Here is an 8,689-nt window from a genome sequence, read left to right as displayed (position 1 = left end):
CATTCTTTCTTCATGTGCCCGAGTTTGCCACAATGAAGGCAGATGATCCTTCCTCTCCTTAATTTTGATCGGCCTCTTGATCTTGATTGCCCTTGCCGGCCTCAATCCATTCTCCTACCATGATCAGCGACATCTAGAGCCTCTCCTCCCTGATTTTCCACAATTGACTTGCATCGCAGCTCCTCATTCATTAAACTACTACGGGCATCATCAAACTTTAAGGTCCATGTTTTTATCATCAAAATTCCTGCTCCCTTTTAAAATATACTTTTCAAAATTTGAACATATAATTATATATGTTTCATAATAAATATAAAAACATATATAATGTTTTAACCTTTTCACATTTCACACATACATATGTTGGTTTGTGAAAAAACTTGATGTATACGTGCGAGCTTGATGTGAAAAAAAAACTTATGAACACCACGTTTCAACTCCAAACACCACGAATCTCCACATTTCAAACTCCAGCAACATGTTTCAAAATAGATCCATGACCTTGTTTTTCTTGCAGCAACTGTCTTTTAGTTCCAGCATTCCTTAGCTATTTCCTGGACAGATCCTTCAACAGCTCCAGGGGTAGCAACCAACGTTTTAATGGAGACTGCTAGAGTAAGGCGATGACACTAAGCAGCTTGCACAGTGGATATTCGACCCTAGCTCTCATACAAGTTGTTGGAGTCACAATTGTCATTACACCAAAACCCATAGGTGTTAGTAAAGAGACACATCCTTAGATTTAAGCACATGCCATGAAACACACGGGGAGCATTGACCTTCTACACTGCCATTAACGGGGAGCCAACAATCTCCCCCCCAACGCGAGCCCAATGTGTTTCGAACTCGAGACCTCTGGCTTCGATACCACTTGTTGGAGTCACGATTGTCGTTACACCAAAACCCGTAGGTGTTAGTAAACACACACATCGCTAGTGTTAAGCACATGCCACAAAACACACGAGAGCATTGGATTAACACCGCCATTAACGGGGAGCGCAACAATCTCCCCTCTCAATGCGAGCCAGGTGTGTTTCAAACTCGAGACCTTTGGCTCTGATACCACTTGTTGGAGTCATGATTGCTGTTACACCAAAATCCGCAGGTGTTAGTAAACAGACACATCGCTAGTGTTAAGAATCATAGAAATTTGTAATAACTAAATATCTTTTTTTATAATAAAATGAGCCAATACCATAACATATCAATATCACATGTCCAAAAAACCATCACTCATTTCATATGATACTTGTTCATTTTATTTTAATTAATCAAAAAAGAAAAAGAAAAAAACATAATAATTTAAAGATAAATCTAAATCTTTTATTTGTAAATACTATTAAAAATATTTTAAAATTTTCCAAAAACTTTAAATTTTTATTATACACCTAATAATTATTAATAACTAAACTAAAAATATAAAACCTCTATTTCTAAATAAATATACCTATCTACAAATTATTAAGCTAATTTTAAACTAATTTTACTATAATCTACACTAATAAACTCTCTTTAATAAAATATCTGACATTAATCAAACACAATATGCATTCATTGCTTGTCAAATTAAATACATATAAATAATTCAACTATTTTACTTATTATTTCCAATGTGTTAGTGAAAAGTTATAGCAATATGACTTATATTACACATCTAACCATCAATTTATTAAATAAACTTTTTATTAAATATTTTTTTGAAATTGAAATTAAAATTAAAATAAATAAACATATTTTAAATAATTCAACAATTTTACTTATTATTTCCAATGTATGGGTGAAAAGTTATAACAATATGACTTATATTACACATCTAACCATCAATTTATTAAATAAACTTTTTATTAAATATTTTTTTTTAAATTGAAATTAAAATTAAAATAAATAAACATATTTACATTTAAAATACATAATTGTGTTAAACCAGCAAGAATATTTACCTTATCTTAAATTATATTTCATTCAATAACAAAGTTCGCATTTCTATTAATGACCCATTCATTAATTAACCTAGGAAAACCATACCTTTACAAATCTAAAAGTTATTTTAACTTAATAATTATTTTTTAAATATAGATAATTTGATTAAATAAATAAATTAAATATTCATATGTTAAAGTTGTATAATTAAATTTGGCGAGGCGCACAAGTTGTATGAGATACCAATTAAAAAATAAAGAAAGAGAAGAACTTTGAATGATTGGTTGAGAAATATGTAAATAAAAATAAAATCTAAGAAAGGATAAATGTTACAAATGTTTGTCTAGATTTAATTAGTTAGTTAAAATATTTCCTATAGTTTATATAGATTTTAGTCAAACTAATTGTTTGATTAAAATAAATAATAAAGTGTTTGTAGCTTAAAGGATAGAAATAATTAGCAATTGTACCAAATGTTGCAATAAAAATGCATATGAAAAAAGAGTATAGATGTAAAGTGATTCATTGTCATAAAAGTAGATTTTTTGAGGGAACACCCACAGTTTTAGAGGGAATTCTTGCGTATCTTTATGAAGGAGTAATTCAAACTATACATTCCACATTAGTTCAACTTCCAAAAGCATATCATTGTAGTATTTGACTCCACAAAACAATGCAATGACATCTATAAATACACCATCCAACACATAAACAAGATTGGATATCTTAACTTTTTAGCATTTAAATGAAAAATTGATAAGGTGTTGTTAGAAATAGTGAAGTGTGAAAACATAGGGGGAAAAGGATTGAGTTACTTACTCATAGATGTATATGGATCAAGTTGCTTGTAGTTGAAGCTAAAAATTTGGATCAAGTTGTTGAAGTTTAGATGTTGAGAAGAAATATTACAATCGCTGTAATTCATCATGCAATTGAAGTTTGTGATAGGATTTTCACTCTCCAGTACTCTTTGTAGATGAGATTGACATGCCAATGTATTCTAATTGGGCGAATGTGAAAAGTGCATTGTACGAGAGGAGATGTATTGCTATTAGTGCATGTATGTACACCTAAACTCATCAAATATGGGGAATCTCTCTTGCAATGAATTGATAGGGCATTATTTGTATCCTGCCAACTCATTCAATTAAAAAAATCAAAATTAAGAGGACTCTACCAAAGTGGATAGGGTTGACATACTCAATAGACACTCCAGGAGAAGTGAGATTGTTGTGGTGGCCACAAGAATGTGTAGGGTAAGAGAAACTAGTGTCATCTTTGTGCCACAACAATTGAGAGTCCTCTCAGCCAAAATGTATGAATATATACAGATCATATTCCAAGTAAATGCAACAAAGCACAATTCACCACATTACACTGATTTTGTAGGAACTCTAAATTGAAACTAATCCAACTTTCATTGATGAATTAATCTTTCCAACTATTAATTACTAAGCCATAAAATAAGGGATGGTCACTATTGAGTTCTGCTCAAATTTTCAACTACACATAAGGTAGGGTTTTCCTTTTTAAGGCATGTAGAGATAAATTGTTGGATCTTTATTGGTTACTATCATTTGGGAGATCAGTTTGGAGTTCATTCAACATCACCACTAAAATTATATGAGAAAAATCATCAACTTCAATTTCAAATCACATGGGAATGAACCATGTTCAAGTTCTTCAATTTACTTTATTCACATAGGAATGCACCACCATGTTTGTCGTCTTTGGTAAAATTGGGCTACATTGGTGTGATTAACGAAGAGACGTTGTAGACGATCAGGGTTAAGAATTCTTATCCTGGGCCGAAGGGAGTCTACAAAATCCACTCTCTGTTGTAAAAAAATCTACAAAAAGGATAAGCTAACACACTCTACAAATGGCATCGTAGTCTGAAAAAACTTTCGATTCCATAATTTTTGCGTACTTTGAAGTGGGATTTTACACATTTAATTCATCTTCAATGGGATTTTGAATTTCTAATACTATTAGAGAGGAGAAATGCCTAAAACTAATCCTTCTTTCTGTTTCTTTCAGGTATCCCTTATAAAGGATGGGCGTTTAGACAAATGACATGATCTAATATAGAGTCATAATAAATCCCATAATGAAAACTTGGTCATAGACATGGCTCATTATTAGATTGAACACATCTCCTCCCAAGATTATATCTGATCTTATGTGCTTTGGATTCATGTGCAAAACAATAAATATTTTGGGAACTTGGCATGACTTCATTCCAATGAATTACTTTGAGAATACATATTGAATGTAACAAGACTTAGAGGACTGTACGAATGTCTGCGACAACCTTGTTAGATTTGTTCACAAGGTTGAAGTGACGTTTGGTATAACATCCTTCAACATGGTAATTTGGAGGTAGCCATTGTGATGAGAATGGAGGCATTGTAGTGCTGGTGACTAAACTAACATCCACATTGAACCCAACCCCAACACCAACACCAATGTTGGCAGTGGTCTTCATCAATATGACAACTTTTCTATCATTAGTTGTGTCTTTCAAGACTTTCTTGAGTTTCTTGGAATCCAATAACATGCTTACAGTTCTACAAGCATAACAAAACAACATAGAGCAAGGTATTACAATATTTGTAACATCTAATACTACATTCTCTTCTCTCCCAAAGAAAATGCTCATCAATTCAACAATCGATGAGAAGAAATAATTGTTCTTGGCCCATTGCATTTCCAAGTTCTACACATTGAGAATTTCTAGGACTTTAACAACCATGCCAACACTATGGAAAATTACACCGATGGGGGGATATACAATTTGAATATCACTGGAGATGGTGGGGTTGGTGACTTTGTGCCCTGGTTCTATGACCACACCAATCATTAGCACTGTGCATGTTACAGATTCCCTAGCACTTTACATAAGACTAATTTGCAGACGTTGTCAGAGAATAATCTAAAATTTGTTCCTTTAGTGAATTTTTAAAGAATCTTCTGCATTTATGATTCATAAATCATGTAAGTCATCCAAAAAATCTACCTACCTCTTCTTCCACAAACAATTTTTGTGCCCATACTAGGAGCTAGGTAAGCCTACATATTTTAACATGTTCTTAAAATAACTTGTTCATATTCCCTTGTTATAATATGCTTTTTAAGTAAATCGTTTATATTCACCTATACATTGTTGTTTAGATTTGGAAATAATGAATATTTTCATACCTTTGGGTCCATTTGTGACTGCACTAATGGATATTGTTCTCAAAATGCTTGCAAAATCAACCCTAAAATGATACAGTCATTAATCTCAAATCTAAACCTTGAAAAAGGTAGTTCCTTATTGTTAGATCATAAATGGATTTGAGTTTTCACTCCTTATTTTCCTTGCAATTTTAGGCAATTATATTCTACCATAAAAACATGTGACTAAACCCTTCATGAATATTAGCCCACCCATTAAATCTGCAGGGTTTGGCACTGTGCCCATTATCCATGGACACAAAGCTTTTGATTTTTTTTCCCTTTATGAAGATGATGCTTGTGTTCATACTTCATAGTATTCTCCTTAGGGCTTAGAATCCAGACCCTGGCAACATTATTTTATTTACCTCTTATTCTTTTTTTTTCCATTATGTAAAGATTTAAATTATGATGAGAAGTAGGTAATGGAAAATATATTATTTACTAAGTATCAAATATTTTTAAAGATTTTAATTTTGAATGATTTTCTTGCAAAATTTAAGAATAAAAAATCACTATACCTATTTAAAAATCATGCACGAATATAGCAACAATATCTAGAAATAATGACATAAAATATATGAGGCAGTTATCCATATTGAAATATTTACTTTTGGAATGTTAAATATTATAACTTGCATTGGTCAATGTTATGACAACGTTGTTTTATCAACATTTAATGAAATGATTGATTTTATTAATAATATAAATGAGTGAGCTTGCTATCTTTTTAGTACATCCAACAACAACCATTGATCTTTCTAAATGTGATGCTTATTCATCTCTTTGGTAGCCCTTGAACAAGTCTGAACCTTTATCAATATTAAGCAAATTGATAAATATTTATGATAAAAAAAAATAACTAAAGCAAAAACAATAACCTAATAATTGCTATAATAACCTTCCACAAAAAATAATAAAACAGTATATTATAAATGACACGCTGGATTTATTTATTTATCTCAGCAATTTCATCTTCATCTCTATTCATTGACGGCCTCTAAGCCTTTCCAATTTATCACAATCGGGGATTCTATCACATCTTCACCTCTGTTTCTTTAAAATAAATTTCAAAGTTGTTGTCATTATGTGAATTATTTTTGAAAGATAAATAATAATGTAGATGTGGAATAAACTCCACCTGCTGAACAGTTAGTGTTGGGTGTTCCGGTCATATTTAGAGAAAATCTGGTAAGATTTTTTATAAATCCAAGTTATAGTTGTTAAACTTCAAAATTTTAGGTGTCCTAGAGATTTTCGATGGTGTTGAATACATTTCCACCATCAAAAACACGATTCAAACACTGCCTCTACAAGATTTTTTGAAATTTTTTACTCGGATTCCGACCACTTTTGGCGGTCTAGACATTCCTCCACCTCGTTATATGACTCGTTAGTGCTGTATGGTAAAGCCAGAACGTGTGGCGAAAACTCTCGGATCGATTTCAGAGAAAAGAGTGGAGGGTTTTGTATAAGATTTTAATATTTGAGATGGAAAACGTGGCAAATAATCTTAACTAATGTGGTTGACCAAATGTTTTATTCCCTTTAGTGTTGGGGTGTGATAGGGCAGATTCCGTTCAGTTTGAGGCGGTGGAATACCGTTAAAAATTTTGTCAGAACCGTCACCATCGTGAATATTTTTTATTTTTCATTGAAATGGTTAAAACGGGTGTTGGGGTTGTCAGAACCGTCAAATTCGACCGATTCTTTAGTTTTGAAATTTCAGAACATTGTATATACTTTCATTGAAATTTATTATTTATTATTTTATTGCATTTCAAATTTAAGTTAAACAAATATTTTTACTGGAATAAAAAAGTACATTAAAAATATAATAAAATTTATTATTTTAGTTTAAAATTTAATAATAGTTTATCTTGAATTGTCTATTAACAAATATTTTACGCAAATTTTTCTTATTTTATAAAATAAATTAATAAAGCGTAATAAAAATTTACTTATTAAAAAGCACAAATTCCAAATAAAATATTTTTATTATTCTTTATTTAAATTAATAAATTAATAAACTGCAATAAAAATTTATTTATTAGAAAAACCTAAATTCCAAATAGAATATTTAGGCCGATAGGCTTTCCTATGCATCAACAATCATCAACACTTTTACCCTGCTACGTTGGATCAGGTGAGACACTTTCAACCGTTGATTTGAAGTGTGACTGCTTTTTCCAAATATCAGTTGAGTTGCCTCACTGCTTTTTCCCTTTTTTATGTCACTCTTGAAGATATTTTCACTACTTTTTTCCTGCTAGTTGTTGTTCTTCTTCTTCTTCCCTGATTTTTCCTGCTAGTTGTTGTTCTTCTTCTTCTTCCCTGATTTTTGGCAAGCACTGATTAGTATTAAGCATCAACGCATTCTCACTTTCATCTCATCAGTTTCTTCAATACTCTGCATTGCATTGGCTTGCCTTGTTTTTTGTTCATAGGGTTATCCAACACCGACACCCGTTTCTGGCTGGATTGGTTTGTCTGTTGGATTGAAGGCGCAACGTCTATGAATTCGAGAACAATACTAGTCGCCATTACCATCGCACGGCTCATTGACTCTGCAGTGTGTACCTTGAAACATTGTAATGAAAAATCTGTTGCTCATTACTCCTATTATAGTCATCTAAATCAGTTGTTTAGTTGTTTAAATTAGTTGTTTAATTTCTGTTCCTGTCATAATCTGATTGTTTTTCAGAGTTGTTACTTTTTCTTGCCTGCTACCATAAAAATGGCACTCAGGGTGTTTTATGGCTGACTCTTTAATGTGAGTATAAAATGAATGGGTTTTATTGTTTAAAAAACAAATCATGAGTGCAAGATGAGTATATAGTTAAATTGAATTCCCTCACATCGAGGGCTTCCAACTTGAATCTGCATTAATAGTAATGCTTACGAATTCTTGTTTTAAATAAAGAGTTCATTTCCTACAGTGTATTATTTTGGAGGAAAAAATGTTATCGAAGATTCATTGCATCTTTTGCATAGATATTTTGCATTAACATCCGTTTTCATGCACACTGTATTTTTATCTTAATTATTCAGAGGATTGTTAAACCAAACTCTTCCATGGAAGTAGTTGGTTTTCCTCTCGCCGATAGTAATCTTTATATTTTTGAAAAATATTTTAAAACTTGTATTTCTTTAATGAAGCGGCGAAATCAATGGAACTGTGTAGGAATAACCTTGGGAAATTGGCAGTGAAGGAGGAGATTTAGTAAGCAGGAGGCAGCGGAGATTTGAAGCTTGCAAACTGACAAGGGATTCAAATATAGGTAAATGAGCCAAATGAACATGAACTTGCATTCTAATATTTCTATAGCAATGGCGGAGAAGCTAAGTTGCTTCGAAGTCGAGCTGCCCATTACGAATATAGCAATTCTCCCGCAGATTCCTGAGGGCCCAATAGACGACAAAGGTAAGGAAGCAGTTGTTGAATTTTCCATCACCCACAACTTGCTGATGGACAGTGTCACCTAGATTCAGAAAATTTAGGGGTTTTGATTAGTAGGGTTAGTGACTATGAACGCGGCCTACTGAGGCG

This window comes from Pinus tabuliformis, chromosome J (genome assembly GCF_031772625.1).
Source record: "Pinus tabuliformis cultivar Carrire ecotype Pingquan chromosome J, CPIR1, whole genome shotgun sequence".
Taxonomy (NCBI): domain Eukaryota; kingdom Viridiplantae; phylum Streptophyta; class Pinopsida; order Pinales; family Pinaceae; genus Pinus; species Pinus tabuliformis.
Note: the sequence above shows the minus strand (reverse complement) of the source record.